General features: G+C 47.3%; 1 long non-coding RNA gene across 2 annotated transcripts in view; it reads right to left on the reverse strand.

The window, feature by feature from the left end:
* LOC134430656 (uncharacterized) overlaps positions 1-19,796 on the reverse strand; it is a 39,886-nt gene extending 20,090 nt beyond the window's left edge. For both annotated transcript variants that reach the window (XR_010030888.1, XR_010030887.1), the window contains exons 1-2: positions 19,541-19,796; positions 15,673-15,723 (exon numbers count right to left, since the gene is read on the reverse strand). This is a non-coding gene — a long non-coding RNA (uncharacterized LOC134430656). The remainder of the gene's footprint in view (positions 1-15,672; positions 15,724-19,540) is intronic.
* Positions 19,797-20,559: the final 763 nt, after the last annotated feature.

The raw sequence follows: 20,559 nt of genomic DNA on the forward strand, positions 1-20,559 counted from the left end.
GGCAGAAATGGGGCACGCACTGCTCCCCACTGAGCGGGACAGGAATGGGATGAGCAGGAATGGGGCAGCCACTGCTCACACCTGAGTTGGGCAGGAATAGGATGAGAGAAATGAGGCAGTCACTGCTCCTTCCTACTCCCCACTGAGCTGGATAGAACTGGGATGGGCAGGAATGGGGCAGTCACAGGTCCCCACTGAGCTGGGCAGGAATGGGGCAGTCACTGTTCACCCAGTGAGCTGGGATGGGCAGGAATGAATGGGGCAGTCACTGTTCCTTCCTGCTCCTCGCTGAGCTGGATAGAACTGGGATGGGCAGGAATGGGGCAGTTACTGCTCCCCACTGAGCTGGGAAGGGCAGGAATGGGATAGAGGAATGGATTGGGCAGTCACTGATCACCCAGTGAGTTGGATAGAACTGGGATGGGCAGAAATGGGGCAGCCACTGTTCCCCAGTGAGCTGAGATGTGCAGGAATGGGGCAGTCACTGCTCCTCACTGAGCTGGGCAGGAATGGGATGAGAGGAATGAGATGAGAGGAATGGGGCAGCCACTGCTCACCCAGTGAGCTCAGATGGGCAGGAATGGATGGGGCAGTCAGTGCTCCCCTCTGAGCTGGGCAGGAATGGGATGAGAGGAATGGGGCAGCCACTGCTTACCCAGTGAGCTCAGATGGGCAGGAATGGATGGGGCAGGAATGGGATGAGAGGAATGGGGCAGTCACTGTTCACCCATCGAGCTGGGATGGGCAGATATGGGGCAGTCGCTGCTCCTTCCTACTGCCCACTGAGCTGGATAGAGCTGGGATGGGCAGGAATGGATGGGGCAGTCACTGCTCCCCACTCCTCCCAACCCAAAGGAATTAGGATGGAGGTAACGGCGCCACAATCTCCACAGGTTCTTTAGGGTTTTGCAGTTTTAGCACTCAAAATTAGTCCTAATCACAGAGGTTTGGCCCCTTTCACCCCTCAGTGAAGACCATGGCTTACAAAGGAAACTGATATTTGTGGCAACTTCCACGCAGGAGCTGCCACCTTTCCACCTCCTCCTCCTCCTGCTCCCTGGCAGCTTCAGCCACCCCATAAAAGCAATTACATATGGGAAAGGTGGCAGCTTCTCAGCTCCCCGTGCAGCCAGGCTCAGCGGGCTCCAGCCCTGGGACGGGATCTGTCCCTGCCCAGCTGGAACAGGGAGCAGGGGAGGCAGCCAGGAATTAACCTCTCATTCAAATCTGGCCACCGTGTCTCAATTAACACCCCATGCTCAGGACAAGTCCCATTCCCAAGCACCAGGGCCTCCAGCACTTCCCTTCTGAGACTGTTCCTCAGCCCAAGGGGCTTCACACTTCATTTTCCCCCCTGTTTTTAATTGCTCAGCCTCGCTGTAACTCAATCCCTGCGAACAATCCGTGCCTTGTGTGTGCAGGGCAGCCACCACCCCAAATCCCCTGAGCAGGGACAGGGCTCTGGGCTCCTGGGGCTGCCAGCCTGAGCTGAAAAGCTGGACTGCCCCAGCCAGCTCCACTCAGGGCCTGGCTACTCACGGACTGCTCCACTCAGTGCTTTGGTACTCATGGACTGCTCCACTCACAGCCTGGCTACTCATGGACTGCTCCACTCACAACCTGGCTGCTCATAGACTGCTCTACTCAGGGCCTGGCTGCTCATGGACTGCTCCACTCAGGGCCTTGGTACTCATGGACTGCTCCACTCACAGCCTGGCTACTCATGGACTGCTCCACTCACAGCCTGGCTACTCATGGACTGCTCCACTCACAGCCTGGCTACTCATGGACTGCTCTACTCAGGGCCTGGCTGCTCATGGACTGCTCTACTCAGTGCTGGATACTCATGGACTGCTCCACTTAGGGCCTGGCTACTCACGGACTGCTCCACTCGGTGCTTTGGTACTCATGGACTGCTCCACTCACAGCCTGGCTACTCATGGACTGCTCCACTCAGTGCTGGATACTCATGGATGGTTTTACTCAAGGGCTGGGTACTCATGGAGTGCTCTACTCACTGCCTGGCTACTCATGGAGTGCTCCCCTGGGCTGGGTTACACCTGCAGCCCCTCAGAACTTCACCCCACAGATTCTGGGGCTGTTTCAGACTTTTCTCTCCTATTTTAAAGCTGCCTTTGTTTCTGCAAGAGCACAGAAACAGAAATGCCCTCCCTGCCTATTATTTGCCAAATTTCAGCCAAGCAATTAAATGTTTTTTAACCTTGCTGGCCCTTACAGCATTTTGCAGAGGGGCTATAGAAGGAAGATACCCAAAAATCTTCCACATTTAACCCCCATTTGACCAGGAGTTACCTTGCAGGAGTTAAAACACCATTTGCCTCCCTAAACTACCACTTCCACCCCTGCTGTGCCAGCTTTAAAGGAGTGCAAGGGCCACATTTTCAGACAGAATAATTTGGCCCAGATCCCCCAGCTCCATTGTTTGCACTGGCACTGGGGTAAGTCACACCAGATGAGGATATTGCTCGGAAAAGATTTTCCTTTCAAACAAACACACAAACAAAACCATGTTCAGACAAGAGCAGGGATGGTTTTTTTTTTGAAGCTGCATTCCTGTCTCCAGAAACTTCCAACCACTCGCAGTAGTCTGTGCTTCACCAAGCCACAAATTTGTAACGCTTTAATCTTTCCATGTAAGTCAGTTCCTCTCCTCCCTTAATTGTTTTTGTTGCTCTTCTCTGAATTCCGTCCAATTTACCACACAGTGCAGACTCCATTACATCCAAAGGCCACGAGGATGGTGTACAGAAGCTCATTTTCCAATCCTATGACCTCAGCTCTTGGGAGGATTTCAGAGCTCAGACACCGGGCTATAAATGAAGAATGTGAGCCCGTATAGCTGGGTAATTTAAATGCATTTTCTGTGAATAAATCTACTCGGTACTTTCTTGATCTGTACAATCTTCTGCCATAGGGGCCTAACATAAAAATACTTCAAAGGCTCCAACAAATTCCCTCAAGATGTGATCTTCAGCATTTCAAAAGCTGAAAGACATAGACAAGGTTTAAAGTGATCATGATATATTTTCAAGGTAACACTCCTCAGCAACTCCTGTTCACCCATTTCATGAAAGTGAAATTCTATCACCTCTCTCTACACAGATCTTTTTTCACTTATTGACTCGCTTATGAGCAAGGCAAAGATGAAGTGAATTTGACTTTTGGTTAGGGTTTATTAGACCTCATTATCTTTAAATGAAGCACAGCAATGCTTCCTTCCTTCAAATACCTACGAGACAGGGCCAAGTGGAAATGCTGCAGCCACAGACCCCTCACCACTTCCCTCGTGCAGCACTAAGAAAGCTTAAATTTGGATTCAAGTTTCAGCCTCCCTGTTTCAAGCTGAAACACGACCCTGCCCAGTTACACTCCAGTGAAAGATTATTTTTATGTCACACCTCAGTCCCATTTCTGATATTAATTATGCACTTCGAGACTGAAGTCAAAAGAGATTTTAAAGCTGGTGCTCTGGGCTGAAACCAAGATTCCTCCTGCCTGCCTTCCAAGCAGTTCCATAACAATCTCCCCGAGACTGCAGCATATTTAATGAGAATGCAGATGATCAATTGCAGCCCGCCTTGCACGGTTAACTCAATCAACAAACTACTAATGACTCCAGCATGTTACAGCTTTTTTGGCTAATGAGAACCGCATTGAGCAGATTTTTCCCCTTCTCCCAGGATCAAACAAGCCAATATGGAACGAGTTCTGCTCCAACTGTAACTTTAGCCTTCAAGCCAAACCCTGCCCGGCCAGGGGACAAAGCCTGAGTGTCATTAGGGAGGGGAAAGAGCCCCCAGAGCCCTTCCCAAGGATGTGTCTGGCTGCTGAAACCAAACTCCTGAGAAACGCAGAGCTCCCACCTTGGTGCATTTCGAGGCAGAAAAGCCTTTTGTTCTGCACCATCCCACTCCTCCTCCTCCTCCTCCCTGCTTTCTGCTGCAGGGTAATTTGTAGCAGGTGAGAAGTAAATACCTTCTGCTTCCTCTCTCTTTCACTTTTGTTGCTGCAATTTACCTCCATTTTTTTTTTTTTTGCTTGTCTCCTCCTCCAAACAGAAGTAGATCGATCTCGTGAAAGAATTCAGAGACGTGTAGAGATCACAGAGCTAAAAAATGGGAGTCTTGCACCTCCTCATCACCAACAGGGACCATTTTCCACATGGGAATCCAACAGCTCACCATGCTCTGAGTGAGGAATAATTATTGCAGAGCTTGAGGTGGGAAACAGCTCCTGGGGTGTTTTCCAAAAAATGGGAGTCTTGCACCTCTTCATCCCCAACAGGGACCATTTTCCTGTTGGTGATGAAGAGGTGCAAGAAGATGGATGAAGGTGCAAGAAGATGGATGAAGGTGCAAGACATGGGAATGAACCCAAGGTGAACCCAAAATGGCCCCAAAATGAACCCAAGATGAACCAAAACGGTCCCAAAATGAACCCAAGATGACCCAAAATGGCCCCAAAATGCACGAGCGCTCCCGGGGTCTCTCCCTGGGATCAGTTCTGCTCCATTTGCACCTTGCAGTTCATTGTCCCATCCCAGCTTTAGCCCAGGCAGTCCCACCCTGCTTGTTTTTCTCTCTCCAGCCCACGGTGTTTGTGCTCCTGGGCTGAGATTTGGATCATTTGTCCTTGGTGCCCAGCTGGAGCAGGAATTGTTTTGTCTCCCTGCTCTGTGCACAGAGCTCAGCATCCCCTGATGTGAACCCAGACCCACACACTAAAGCAGCACAGAATGTGAAAAATAGAAAAGCTAAAATTTGAGGCACCACAATCATTAATCCAGGTAGGAGCCATTCCCTCCCAGCCTGGTTTAGGAGATGTCAAAGTCACTTTATTCTCCTGGGCATCAAGAAGCCAGGCCCTGAAATATGGGTCTGGCAACTCCTATGGAAACTAAACTCAAGTTACACTAAAAATAACTTTGCCAATGCTCTGGGTTCTCATTTGTAAATGGACCAGGGCTTTAGCACCGCCAGGTTTTGGTGCTACTTCCTCAGATTGCTTTTAGGTTCATTAAGCTCCAAGCTTCAGGAAGAAAATGGTAGCATTTGATTTATGGGTGCGGGGGAAGAGGGATGAAATGAGCGATAAATCTCCCACCAGTGGTGTTCCTCCAGCTCTCTGCCAGCCACGGCAAGGAGCTCCCAGCTTCCAGCCCAGGATTAACACCTGGTGGCCAGGGAAAAACAATCCCCCTGTTCCGTGCCTCAGTTTCCCTGATCAGAATAAGGTGATGCCAGCTGTGAGGCTGAATTCTGTGACATTTAAATAGGAAACTGCTGACTGGAAATGAGTTGTTTGTGGCTTCTGAAGCAAATATGAGAAAATGAATGGATTTTCTGCCTCGCTTTTTTTGCCTGTTTTTTTATTGCCTTCAAGGAGCACAGAGGAACGGCCAGGAGGTTTTCTGGCCAGATCAATGAAAGTAACACCCAACAAATGACCTTTCCTCAGTGTCTCATAAGTACCTGTCAGCTTCAGGAGTGGCACCACCCTCGAATGGAGAGATTTAAAGCCAGACTATTCATTAGAGAGCAAACTATTATTCCAGAGGTTTAAATGAATTGGCCAGTGGCCAGCCTTCCTCGCTGCTTGGGGACTACTGGGAAAAGGGAAAGCGGCTGCTGTTGGGTTTGCAAAAAAAAGCAAAGAAAAAAAATAGGATTTAAAGAGCAACAAGAAGCAGGCTGTGATGGGCTGACACTCTGGGAAGGTGGCACGAGGGGTGAGGAGATTTAAGCACCATCAGGGAAGCACAAAAACAAGTCAGTAAATAGCAGAGATGGCTCCTGCTTTATGGCATCACTAAATCAGCCAGCTCTGAGAAATGGCATCAAAAGGTGAAAAGGTTTGGAGGGTGCCTCAAAACCCCAATTTTTGCTGCGGTAGATCCCACCCACTTGCCACGTGCAGTTCTAAATTAAAAGCTAAATATTCTTCTCTGCTGTAACTCAGATTTGCATTAACTCTCAAACCAAGAGTTACAAACCTCACTCAAAATTTCCTTACCCTGCTGAGGAGCCCTGAGCTGGTTCTGGGTTACTCTGTTCTGCAAATGCACCAGAATATTGCAATTTTTTTCTCCATGAGGGCAGCAATTAAAACTATTCAAGTGGGTTTTCCATCCAAAACTGCACCACAGCAGCACCACAGGATTTCCATTTGGGTTAAATCTTGCCCCAGTGTTGCTGACAGCCCTGGGGGGAATATTTTATCACAAATTCAGCCTGCAGCTTCTGCCTCACTGCTGCTGGTGAGGATGGTCACCTTCATCCGGTCATGAACTCTTCCAGGGACACCTCCCACAATCCCAGGGTGCTCCAGGCCCTGTCCAGCCTGGCCTTGGATATTTGGGGTGTCCAAAACTCCTCTGGGCATCCTGAGCCAGAACCTCACCGCCCTCGCAGAGCAGCATTTCCTCCTGAATGTCCAATCTCAGCCAATTCTCTGCCAATTCCTTTTGGGAAGGAATTCCTGGCTGAGAGGGTGGGCAGGCCCTGGAGTGGGATCGCCAGAGCAGCTGGGGCTGCCCCTGGATCCCTGGAAGTGCCCAAGGCCAGGCTGGAGCCACCTGGGAGACTGGGAAGTGTTTGACCCATGGTGGGACTGGTTGGGCTTTGAGGCCCCTCCAACCATTCCAGGATTACATGTGCTGGTTTAGATGGGATTTTGGGATGAAATGTTGGGAGAGAGGCTGGGACGGAGTTCCCAGAGCAGCTGTGGCTGGGATGGGATCCCTGGAAGAGCCCAAGGCCAGGCTGGAACACCCTGGGACAGTGGGAGGTGTGGAACGTATGGTGGAACTTGTTGGGCTTTGAGGTCCCTCAAGCCATTCCAGGATTCCACGTTTAGATGGGATTTTGGAATGAAATATTGGGAGATGATGAGGGTTAGGGTTAGGTGGGATTTTGGGAAGGAATTCCTGGCTGGGAGGGTGAGGAGGCCCTGCCATGGGATTCCCAGAGCAGCTGTGGCTGCCCCTGGATCCCTGGCAGTGCCCAAGCCCAGGCTGGAACATCCTCAGACATTGGGAGTTGTGGGACCCATGGTGGGACTGTTTGGGCTTTGAGGTCCCTCAAACTCAAAGCATTCCAGGATTCCATGTTGAGATGGGATTTGGGATGAAATATTGGGAGATGGTTGGGGTTAGGGTTAGGTTAGGTGGGATTTTGGGAAGGAATTCCTGGCTGGGAGGGTGAGGAGGGCCTGGGGTGGGATTCCCAGAGCAGCTGGGGCTGCCCCTGGATCCCTGGCAGTGCCCAACTTTGGACATTGAAGCTGTTCCCCCTCTCCTGTCCCCACCTGCCCTTGCAGATAATGTGAGCATAACACACAAAAATCACACACAAAATCCTCAGGCACTTGGATGACTGTCCCACATCTCCCAAAAAGTTGGATGTTTTAATAAAATTTTGCAAGATTTGAAAGACGAAGAAGTTTCATCACAACATCCCCACAGACTTTCTCCAGACACTCAGCCCCACCACAGCGCAAATCTCCTAAAATACCAAGCTGGTTTTGCTACTCCACATTTAATTTTAATTAAAACACAAACACAGAGATCTCCCTACCTTTCCATGCCCCGTTCCCTTGCCAGTGACACACCAGGCAGATGTTCCAGCTGCAGGGATTTTGCACTCACAAACCAAAATGTTTTTCAGGTGTGAGCGCCTCAAATCCTGCCCTCCACATTCCCCGTGGTTGTTTCACCTGATTTTGGGCTCTGTCACCTCAGCACAGTTCATCTGCCAGGGGAATCTTCCCCTTTTGGTTTCCCAAGAGGTTCCTACCCCATCCCACCACTTTTGTTTGTCTTGAATCTGTTTAAAAACTCCTCTGCAGCCCCTTGGAGGAAACTCGAGGTGAGTGGTTGTTCCCCAAAAGGAAGGCTGGACATGACACACAGACAAACAGCCTCACCATGTGCAAAAATCAGATTATACCACACAAAGCTGGCCTGCAAGCGCCCAGCTTTGCCACAGATAAGGCTCAGCATGCAAATCAAGCTTTTTTCCTCAAAAAAACCCTTCCCCAGCTGCTGGAGGTGCAAAAAGCAGAATTTTATGTAAAGTTTTTTGTTTCCATCTCACTCTGCTTATGATGATTTAGCTGAGTGAGTGGATCCAGAATCTCTCCGAGTAAAACAGGTCAGGGTGGGAATGGGAAAAGATATTTCCATTCTTCAAAGGCAGAAAAACAATTTTTCATCTTTTTTTTTTTTCTGACTGGATACAGTTAAAGAAGATTACAAGTGGTATGATTGCTTTTGGCAGCCTAGTGTTTGACCCATCATTCTGTAAAAGCATAACCAGCCCTCCATATAGTGACTGTCAGGAATTTTCCCCCATGTGCATTTTGTTCTCCTCCTCCTACTTTATATGGAAAATTCACGGTATAGATCTGCATTTAAAGCTTCCTTGGCCTATTTCACCCACAGACAGAAGAGATTAAAGGGAATAGAACATCAGCACAGCTCAGAGCTCTGTCTGCTCACAGGGTTAAAACTCATCTCAAGCCTTGGGCAGGGACATTTCCACCAGGCCAGGCTGTCCAAGCCCTGTCCAACATGTCCTTGGACACTTAGACTCAAAATTCAACAATAAAGTCCAGCTTAGCTGCTCCAGAATCTTCAGGAAGCCCCTAAAACCCAGTTTGCCAAGAGTTGAGAGGACATAAAAAACACATTTATAAATATTTAATGCCTCTCACCCCTGCCAGTGAGCAACAACTCAATCTTTCCTTTGCTGCCACCGTGCCACCCTGAGCATCTCAGCTCCACCAGGGCCCTGCTTTCTCCATCACCAGGGGAAAACCCCTCCAAATTCCCTCCAAATTTCCTCCAAATTCCCTCCAAATTTCTTCCAAATTTCCTCCAAATTCCCTCCAAATTCCCTCCAAATTTCTTCCAAATTTCCTCCAAATTCCCTCCAAATTTCCTCTAAATTCCCTCCGAATTTCCTCCAAATTTCCTCCAAATTTCCTCCAAATTTCCTCCCAATTTCCTCCACAGGCCTCTCCCCTCATGCGGAGCACCCCCAGCTCTTCCCCACTCAGGGATTTCCTCGGGATTTTTGTTGATGACCAAGGCCTTGGCCCAGGATAGAAAATCCAGATGAAGGCAGCCAAGCCCCGTGCAGCTCCCTTCCTGGCTGCTTTAAGTTTAACTTTCCCTGTTTACCTTTTAATTTAATGTATTCTTTTGATCTCTCTTCCTCTCCTTTCTCTTGTCTCCCCGAGTTTGCTGACACAGGAGAAGCATGACAAGCTCAGACAGGCCTAACCTACTTTTTCCCTTTTCTCTGGTACATGTGAACGCTCCCACTCTCCTCCCCAGCATATGAAAGCACATCCCAAGGATCATTATAATGATATTTCCAGTCCCCTGTGAAGCAATTCCCCCACTGACAGGTGAGGAAGCTGAGACACACGCTGAGCTCCTAAATTACCTGCCCCCAAAAGGGGGAATAAAACCCACCAGGCTCCTGCTTTTCTTGGTCTCAATCTCTATAAAATTCACATTTCTCAACCCACCACAGGTTTGGAAAGTGCCTCCATTCCAGGATTCCATGTTTAGATGGGATTTTGGGGAGAAATCTTGGGAGAGGGTTGGGGTTAGGGTTGGGTGCGATTTTGGGAAGGAATTCCTGGCTGGATCGTGAGGAGGCTCTGAGATGGAATTCAGGTTTAGGTGGAAGTTTGGGAAGGAATTCCTGGCTGGGAAGGTGAGGAGGCCCTGCCATGGGATTCCCAGAGCAGCTGTGGCTGCCCCTGGATCCCTGGCAGTGCCCAAGGCCAGGGTAGAACATCCTGGAACATTGGAGAGTGTGGGACTCATGGTGGGACTGGTTGGGCTTTGAGGTCCCTCAAACCCAAACCATTCCAGAATTCCATGTTTAGATGGGATTTGGGATGAAATCTTGGGAGACGGTTGGGGTTAGGGTTAGAGTTAGGTGGGATTTTGGGAAGGAATTCCTGGCTGGGAATGTGAGCAGGCCCTGCCATGGGATTCCCAGAGCAGCTGGGGCTGCCCCTGGATCCCTGGCAGTGCCCAAGCCCAGGCTGGAACATCCTCAGACACTGGGAGTTGTGGGACCCATGGTGGGACTGTTTGGGCTTTGAGGTCCCTCAAACTCGAAGCATTCCAGGATTCCATGCTGAGATGGGATTTTGGGAAGAAATCTTGGAAGAGGGTTGGGGTTAGGGTTGGGTGCGATTTTGGGAAGGAATTCCTGGCTGGGAAGGTGAGGAGGCCCTGCCATGGGATTCTTAGAGCAGCTGTGGCTGGGATGGGATCCCTGGCAGTGCCCAAGGCCAAACTGGAACATCCTCAGACATTGGGAGTTGTGGGACCCATGGTGGGACTGGTTCGGCTTTGAGGTCCCTCAAACCCAAACCATTCCAGAATCCCATGTTTAGATGGGATTTGGGATGAAGTCTTGGGAGAGGGTTGGGGTTAGGGTTAGGGTTAGGTGGGATTTTGGGAAGGAATTCCTGGCTGGGAATGTGAGCAGGCCCTGCCATGGGATTCCCAGAGCAGCTGGGGCTGCCCCTGGATCCCTGGAAGAGCCCAAGGCCAGGCTGGAAATGCCTGGGACATTGGGAAGTTTTGGACTCATGGTGGGACTGGTTGGGCTTTGAGGTCCTCAAACCATTCTAGGTTGGGGAGAAATCTTGGGAGAGGGTTGTGGTTAGGTGGGATTTTGGGAAGGAATTCCTGGCTGGGAATGTGAGGATGCCCTGCCATGGGATTCCCAGAGCAGCTGGGGCTGCCCCTGGATCCCTGGCAGTGCCCAAGGCCAGGCTGGAACACTCTGGGACAGTGGGAGGCGTGGGGACCATGGTGGGACTGGTTGGGCTTTGAGGTCCTCAAACCCTTCCAAGATTCCATGTGCTGGTTTAGACGGGATTTTGGGATGAAATACTGAGAGAGGGGATGGGATGGAGTTCCCAGAGCAGCTGTGGCTGCCCCGGATCCCTGGCAGAGCCCAAGGCCAGGCTGGAAATGCCTGGGAGATTGGGAAGTTTTAGACCCATGGTGGGACTGGTTGGGCTTTGAGGTCCTCAAACCCTTCCAGGATTCCATGTGCTGGTTTAGATGGGATTTTGGGATGAAATATTGAGAGAGGGGATGGGATGGAGTTCCCAGAGCAGCTGTGGCTGCCCCGGATCCCTGGAAGAGCCCAAGGCCAGGCTGGAGCACCCTGGGACAGTGGGAGATGTCCCTGCCCATGGGACTGGATGGGTTTGAGGTCCCTCCCAGCCCCTCCTGTCACTCCATGGAATTTATTCCATCCCAGCCATGGATATCCCTCAGCCAAGCTCTTTTCCCTCCTTGCAGGGGATAATCAGTGCTAAACCACTTGACAGAAATCAGATCCCCAGTTATGACACCAGCTAAAGTCCCATCACTCCCTCCAGGGCACAGAATAAACCCCAGCATTTACAAATCTGAACTTCCAAAAGCAAAATTAAAATTAGACTAAAATTATCTGAATTCAGATATTGACACCTTTGGGGTTCATATTCTCAAAGATGTTCTCTGCAACACCTTTTTTTTTTTTTTCTTGTGAAAGCTGAAATTAGCACATTATCTTGGAGTCTGCAAGGCAAAAAAACCAAATACTGCAAGGAGAGAATGATAAAATCCAATCTGGACTTTGAGCATCTGCAGCAGAGCACTCAAGATAACCAAAATATATTAATTAATTTTTGGGGTGAGTTAGTTGAGAACTGTTAAAATCCCGTTTAGGCTTCACAATAAGAGTTGCTTGAATTTGTTTTCACTGCATTTAGTTTGGAACCAAATCAAGTTTACACAAAATCTCTTCCACCAAGACCAAGAGTGACCACAAAGTCACTCAATGCACTTTATCTGTGCATCCCCACTTTCATAAAAATCAACTTCTGCCCACCCCAGTGCAGACAATCCCACAGTTCTTCCCACCTAGAGGTGCAATAATTCTCCTTTTCCAGCTCAGTTTTGCTTCTGCTCTGATGTTTAATTATCTCCAGCGCAGCAACAGCCACTGCACTCCAGAAAGAAATCAATTCTCCCTTTGCTGCCAGCTCTAAATGCATGTATTCCATAATCAGCCTCCCCGAACAGACATTTGGGGCTGCACATCTGGGCAGCACATGAGAGGCCACCTCAGCTCTTCAATTATTTTGCAACCATCCCTCTCTGACACAGCTTTGGGTATTTTTTTTTTTTTCGCTTTGTTTTGCTACCAAAACAAAAAAAGAAAAAAAAAAGAGTGATTTTTTTAGTTGATAAGATGTTAATTAATAAAAATTCAGCTGAATTAATGGGATGCTTTTCCGTCCTAAAAATCCCCCATTACACCTTGGACATCTTATCTAGAGGGTTTTGCTGTTCTCTGTTCCTGCCATCAGCCCTGGGACTCATTTCTCCCCTCACAGTTGCCTCTGGGGTTAACCTGAGCACCCCAACACCTTTTTAGGACGCCCAAAATCGAGGAAAAAAACCCCAAAATCTCCAGAATATCAAGGAAACATCAACTGAATTCATGTCTTCAGTGCTGACAGCTCTGAGGGTCTAAAGGAGGAGAATTCCCACTGCACAGCTGCTCCATTGAGGGTCTGAGCATTTTATTTATTCTATTTCCCCTTTCTTTAATTTTCAACGTTGCCCAGTGCATGCAGGGAGAAAATATCAATGAAAAAAGCCGGGATGGTGTGGAGATGAAATTGAGTGTCATTAGGAACCAAAAAGGCCAGAGCAGAAATTTTCACCCTGTCCCACCCCAGCCTCTGCAGCAAGAGCTGAAACCTCTGTCAAAACCTGGATTTTAGGGAGGGAATCACAAAATCAACGAGCTGCCAACATCAATTAATAATCAAACATCATTCAGAAGCACAAAGGGATTTTGGTAGAGGTAGAGAAACCCTGAGAACCTCAGGTTCCCTCCAGCTTGTGAGCTGCTCTTCATTTTCACTTCAACTAAATATTATTATAAGGAATATAATAATATATATATATTCCATAAATCCTAAATCTTCTTTTGATTCACATTTCTACTCAGATTTGTCACCTCCCGTTCTGCTTTTTCCCCTCCACCAAAATATTTCTGCGCAAAATCTTCGGGCTAAGGAAACCAAACTTTTATGGCCGTGGCACAGGGACCCGTCGGAAGCCAAATCCCACAGAAAATAACCAGATTTAGCTGCAAACTTTAAATTTGGCACACAAGCTCCACAAATGTGGCTCCACAGGCCAGGGTGGTTGAATTTTCACTGAATTCAGCTATGCCAGGGTAATTCAGTGCTTTCTGTAGCAGCAGCTCCCAGAAAATCAGCTGGAAATGAAACAAACCCAGCTCCAGAGTGCTCTGCATTGCTTTGAATGTCGACTTTCCCTTCTGGCCCCACTGCCCTGAGCCACAGCAGAAACCCCAGGGCAGCTGCTCCTGCCTCAGCCCTTCTGAAGGACGAGCCCTAAATTCTTTAAATTTAAATTTGCTGCCCAGGGAAAGCAGCGAATCGGAATGGCGCAAACTCCTGTTTTATAAACCCCCTCTTGTGCTGCAGAACCTTGAGCTGCAGGAAATCACCCTCAAACCACCACCCTCATCACAGGATGACCAAAAACCCAAAATTTCACCCAAAACCCCAAAATTTCACCCAAAACCTCACCCAGGTGGGAGGAGGGAGCCTGGAAATCCCTGCAGCCACCCCAGTGCTGCCTGCACTGCCAGCCCAAGGTTTCCAGAGCTCTCATCCAGCACAGGATGCTCAGCTTTCCCCCAAGGGAACTCAGGAGCAACAAGTTTTCCCCAGGGAAGTGGATTTAGGATTTAGGATTCCCTAAATCCAGCTATTTAAGGTAAAGGCTGCAGGGCACAGGCAGGGCAGGAGAGAAAACCCCTCTGAGAGAGGGGCCAGCAGCTGCAGTGTTTAAATCTCATTTAAATTCATATTTAAGTTTATAAAAGCTGAACAGGAAAGTCAATGTGATGCAAGACAAAATAAAATTAAATTTAAAAAAAAAAAATAATCCATCAGCCTGCCTGCCAAAATGAGTTTTCAGCACAAAACCCAAACCTTTTGCCCATCCACACACAAATTTCCAGCGCTCAGCTCCAAAAGCACTCCCAGGCCATCAAGGTGAGGCTTTTCCATTCAGGTTCACAAACTAAGATGTCATTGTAAGTGGTTTAGAAGCCCAGCAAATTTTAATATCCATGCCAGCGTGTGTGACCAAAGGGATTACCCACAATGGCTCACCTGATTAGTTATACAAATGCCTGCCTTTTATTTTTTGGGTTTTTTTTTTCCCTTTTTTTTTTTTTTTCTCCTTTTTTTTTCTTTCCCCCCTTTTTAATCCAAGAGCGTGCAGAATGCCAGGCGGGAGAATGGGCTGTGTGCTGGAATGTCTGAGGGCCGCAGCCTCGGGATTTCTATTCCGCGCCGGATTCATTGTTCTCCCTCCCAGCCCCTGCTGCCCTCCAAGCCACGCTGCAGCCATGACAGAAATAAATTAGCCCGAGGTACAGGTCACACCTTCAAGGGCAGGCAGAGCTCTGGGTAAAATCAATAGAGAAGATGGGAGTCTCTAACAGCTGAAGCAGAAAGAATGGCACATTGAGGGCTTTACACGTCCCCACACAAAGGCACTTTGCACAAACGCCGCCCGGGGAGCACAAAGCTCGTTTCTTCAGCCACCTGAACCCCCAGAGCAGCTCAGAAAAGCCCCGTTTCTATGGGGAATTTGCATCTCGATGCACAAAGTTCCATTTCTTTGCACCTCTGCCCGGGCAAAGGGGATTGAGATGCTGAACTCTGGCCCAGGTTGTAACTCTAAAAAACTTTTTTTTTTTTTTTTTTTTTTTTTTTTTGCAGAGGGCAGGATCTGCACTGAGCTTCAGCTGAAATTTTGCAGCACTCCCCAGCCCTCAAACAAAAATAAAAAAAAAACCTTCCCTGAACTTTGGTGAACTCCACAAGGCAGCAACACATGAAATATGTGTTGCATTCATTATTTTAATTTGTGATCCGAAAGCAATGGATAAAACACCCAAAGTCGTTGAGAGGCTCAAACTCAGGCTTCGGAATTTCTTCATTTCAGCTCCTCTGGAACCAGGAGATAGAAGATTTATAAGGATTTGGATGTTTGGAAGATTGATGCAGGAGTCGAGTGGGTTTTGCTAATGTCCCTCTGGTGAGTTAAGAATTAACTCTCACAACCTGTTCAGACCCTTCCCACATCCCACGGGGTTCCCACCTGCCTTGCCAGGTTCCTAAAAGCTTTAAAGGCTGATTTCAGCTCCCACAATCCTTCTAAAAATAGGAGTTCAACTTGTGAGTCCCGCAGGAGTTTCTGCAATTGCTGCCCAGGAGGTTTCTCAGCAGACAGAGCTAAAAGCTTTTCTCCTCTCCTGTCCCCTCCTAGACTTCCCCAGAGACAACTTTGGCCCAAATGCAGCTGGATCTAAATCCAAATGAACCCTGATTTTCTGCAAGGCCAGCAGGAAAATGTCAAATAAATAACTTTCCCCTGACCTCCTTGTTTGTTTGCTTTTTCTTTAAAAAAACCCCGCACAACATCAACGCGAGTCTTGTGCTTTGATCTCGTGTTGGACTCACACTTCCACCAAAAGAAGTGGCAAAAGAAATTCTGTTTGTACTTACATTTGTGGAGCCTGTGTGGCCAAACAGATTTGCTTTCATTTCCACTGCTACCTGCAAAAATAAAGGAGGAATTCACCATTAACACCAGGAATTGGTTTTTGCTCATGTTTCAAACACCTCTCTGCCTTTTAGGAGAAATTGGGGTAAATTCAACAGCTTGAGGGAAAAGGTTTTATTTTGAACTTGTAAAGAGATTTTATTTTGAACTTTTCCAACTCCTCCATGGCTCATTCCCTGCAGCAATTTCCATGTGGGGGACAGGGAAGGTGGCACAGAGGAACATTCTGGGTGTTCCCAGGGGTGTTTCAGGGCAAACATCAGGCACAGGATTATATTTTATATTATATTATATATTATATTATCCTGAATTATATCTTCACATAAAATAGGTTTGTACAAATGTGCCCTGCCCTGCTGTTCCTTGGTTCTCCTCGAGGACAAGACGGTGATGGTAATGCACATTTCAGCCTCAGACACCTCCAACACTGCCCGAGGCACCATTTGCAGTTTTCCCCTCACACTTCTGCTCTAGACATGAAAAAATACAGTTGTTAATGCCTCCTCCAAAGAGATTCCTCCAAAATAAATCATCTCTGCTTTTCTACCTCCCTGAGCTCTCCCATATGGAGAATCCTGCTCTTGGGAGAACATCCCAACAACCACAGGGTCCTTTACCTGCAGATGTCACATTTAGGAACGTTCCTAAATCCCATTTAGGATACGGGAATGACCCATCAGAGACATCCCCATGTGGGGCTGTTCCCCTCATCCCTGCTGCCCCTCATTTCAGGGTGTTTCAGATGGATCTTGACATCCTGATCCTCAAAATGCTCTGAGAAGTCCCCATCTTCAATAAAATATAAAATAAAATAAAATAAAACAAAATAAAACAAAATAAAATTTAAAAAAGGATGTGTGAGCACTGGGAGAGGTGCCTGAAGTGCTCCACAATTCCAAGAGCAGCCCCACAGCTAATGGAGATGGGATCCAACCCGTTCCTCTCCTCCAAATCCTCCAAATTTCACCCCTGCCTCTTGATTGTGGCTGGATTCAGATGGAGACATCTCCCTTCCAAAGAGAAAAACCATCCATGGAACTTTGGAGGGACACATTAAGGGGTTTTTTTTCCCTATTTAAATAGTTAAAAAAAAAAAAAAAAAAAACAGGATTTGGCACAAAAATGGAAGACAGAAAATGAGGTTAAGCCCATTTGCAATGGTTTGCTCCACTCTGGAGGTAAATGAAAGCTTGGAAATGGTAAATGAAACCTTAGAAAGACCTGAGCCTTTCCAGGAACTGTGGAATTCCCCTCCCTTGGTTTAGAAAGAAAAAAGGATTTAAATGAAACACATAAACAGGAGCAGACTTGCCTTGGGAATACCTGGGGAGGTGGAGGAACAAATAGATCTAAATTTAAGGATGAAAACAAAGGAGGACAGGAGAATAAATGGATTCTAGGCCAAAACCTGGCTGATCCTCATTTAATGGATCTCAGTATTTCACGTCACAGGTGAAAGTCTTGGCTCCGTGGGCCAAGAGTTGTTTCGCACTTGCAACACTTGCATACCTACAAATTGCAAAATCTCAACCCTGAGGAGAGAAACTAAACAATCATCAAATATTTCCTGTCATGAATTGTAATTTTACACATGAAGTGGGTTTGTACAAAGCTGGATTTGTGCAATTTGGGTACCTGCAAAGGAACAATGGGGACCTGAGTATTCCACATCACAGGTGAAAGTCTGGCCTCTGTGGACCAAGAATTTTTTTCTACTTCCAACTTTTGCAAACCTACAAATTGCAAAATTTCAACCCTGGGGAGGGAAATTCAATGAATAAAAAGTATTTCCTGTCTTGAATTATAATCTTGCACGTGAAGTGGGCTTGTAAAAAGCTGGATTTGTGCAATTTGGGTACCTGTAAAGGAACAATGAGGATCTGAGTATCCCACAGGTGAAAGTCTGGCCTCTGTGGACCAAGAATTTTTTTCTACTTCCAACTTTTGCAAACTTATAAACTGAAAAATCTCATCCCTAAGGAGGGAAATTAAATAATCACGAAACATTTCCTGTCCTGAATTATATTTTCACATGAAATGGGTTTGTACAAAGCTGGATCTGTGCGATCTGGCTACCTGCAAAGGAACAAAGGCGGAGGCCACGTTGTTTGTGCCTGGGTGAGGACAATGGATCTGGGATCAATCTCAGGCACCAAACCCTGTGTTCAGCACTCAGACGAGGATGCGCAGCTTTGCAGCCCGGCTTTATTCACCTCTCAAAGCACAAGGCAATTTTTTTTTTTTTTTCCTCTCCCATAAATATGCAAAGTGCCTCACAAAGGACCCTCCCCATTCCCCAGGAAATGGAGGGCTGGAATGTCCAGGGGCAGAGAGAGCCCCGTGGCCGCCCCGCGTCCATCTGCAGCACCACCATCCCCAGCAGGCCCCCAAATCAAAAGGCAGAGAGCGTTTCCCTCATCAAAAACTCCCCTGGATCTCAGGGGGTGCACGCAGGGGAAGATCAGAGAGCTCCAGCCTTGGGTTTTTGCAGATTCCTTCTGCCTGGCCTGGCTGCAGGTAATCCCCAGTGGGGATGTCCAAGGAGATCCAGCAAAACCCAATCCTCCTCTCCCCCTCTGCACAGAGGGGTTTTTTTTGCAAAATTCTTGGAGTTTGCAAAGATATTTTCCACTCCCAGTGCTCCAGCTAGGAGTTATTCATCATACCTGCAATCCCTTTTTTCCCTACTGAGATCCTCTGCATGGGATAACTCCCAGTTTAGAACAACCAAATAATAAATATACAGCTTTTAAACACAAGGATTTCACCTTTGCACGTGTTTAAGTCATTTCTTCAGTTTCTAAAACAAATATCCAAGTCTGTGCCCACCCCTCAAACACACAAAATTAAATCCCAGCTTCTGATAAACCACATAACTATTCCCAAGTACATCTCAGGACAAAATTTAACACCAGGAGCTGCCAAATGTTTCTGACCCACTTCAAACAATCATTAACTACAGGCAGTTTCTAATTATTTAAATCCATTTCACTTCTTATTCAGTGGTCATTTTGTTTCTTGGCCATTTGGCCTAAGTTCAGAAAAATCTCCATTAGGCAGCACAAAGTCTCACAAAAAGAAGGAAAATTCTCTTTCCCACTCTAAGGTTGGGAATATTTTGGGAGACAGGAGTTTTAAATATGCTTTTAAAAGCAAAAAGTAGAGAACACTTAAAAATTGAAAAACTTAAAAATTCAGGCACCGAGTAAAACTCAGTTATCAACTAAAATTGCTTTCTCTCACCTCTCTGCTAAAAGTTTTGCAATTCCTTTTCCAGAAAGAGCTGGAAAATGTATTAAAAGGCAAAAGCCATCGATGCTGGGACTGGGAGCAATCACATGAACAAGCCACAAGATTTGCTTGATAACACAGAGTTTATTATTCAAGAACGAGTCTCATTTTCAGCTCTAAGGCAGAGGGCGGGGAGAGAAAGGGGGGAACAGCTTTTAAAGCACACGCTGGAAGCCCAGGCTTGCACTGAGAGGAAAAAGAAGAAAGAGAAGAAAAAGTGAAGAAAATAAAAATCTCTCTGAGCTGAACTTTTGCAAGTCAGCTTTGCAAAAGTTAAGCTCAGCTCCCAGCAAATTCGGGCTGTTTTCACTTAAACCAAGTTTACCTTCAGCAGAGAGAATGAGCAAGCAGAAAACTGCTGAACAACTGCTGAACATTTAATTTCTTTTTTTCTTTTTTTTTCCCCTAAAAAGTTCAGCTGTGCTGGAGATGGGAAGGGATAGAGGAGAGCAGAAGGAGGGGAGTTCAAAAGTCACCAAAAGCTGCTGGCAAAGTTCCTCTGCGCCCCCTCGTACTGACCTAAGCAGTCTTCGTTTCACAGGTAGCAAAGTTTTGTCTCCTTCTCCAGGGCGAGATTCCCACTCGCAGGAAAGCATCAAAAGAACATTGTTTGCGCTCCTCTGAGGAGGAGGGAAGGGAGAATTAAAAGAAAGCAGCCCAGGCAGGTAGGGTTTCTTCCTGAAAAGTAAATCCGGCGTTCTGGACCGAGTTCAAACCTCGGGCTTGACAGGCAGGGCAGCGAAGCTTTTTTGCACTGAGCATGCTTGGTCCTGCACTGCCTGCACACTTAATGAACATTACTTCCTTCCCAGTGGTTGCTCCTAGCAGAAATCCACACCCCCTCTCCGAGAAGTGAGGAATGCAGCTGAAACCAAAGTCCAGAAAACATGCCCGGCACCCAGACAAGGCCCCACGGATCAATAAACTCAGGTTGTGACCCGCGGGTCAGTTTGTCAAACAGGACATCAGGGTGAGTTTTTTCTGCACTTGGTGGAGTTTGCTTTATGCCTCGGCTAATGCTGCTGGCTCCCCAGAGAAAATAAAAAACTCTGCTGCCTTTTGGAGAATGATTAAATGCTCCAATAACAGATGGGAATTCTCTCCTTCAAATCTTGTCTTTCCAAACCTGCTGGAAAGTGAGGAAAGAAGTTGTGTTGTTTTATTTTTTCCAGACTAAACTCAGTTCTTGGACTCCTGAACAAAAGCTGTTTGAATTTGTTGTGGGGAAGGAGTATCTGGTGACTGAAAAAAAAAAAAAAAGCTCCTTTTATTTAGTTAGGGTCTAATCCTGTTCCGTTTGCAATCACATGGAGTTTTGTCATTACCTCCAGTGGGAATAGAGCCGGGGTTTTAGATTACAAATGCTTGCAGGCAAGAGCTGTGTCTACTCCAGTGACCTGCACAGGCCAGACTGGTTTTGGCACTTCAATTTGCAATTTACACCATTGCTGCGCCTGAGCCCTGCACAGGAGCGAACCCTCCCCTTCCCCAAATTCACAGGGAATTGCTGGAGAGAAGCAATTTTGCAAAATTGCATG

This window comes from Melospiza melodia, chromosome 29 (assembly GCF_035770615.1).
Source record: "Melospiza melodia melodia isolate bMelMel2 chromosome 29, bMelMel2.pri, whole genome shotgun sequence".
NCBI classification, from domain to species: Eukaryota; Metazoa; Chordata; class Aves; order Passeriformes; family Passerellidae; genus Melospiza; species Melospiza melodia.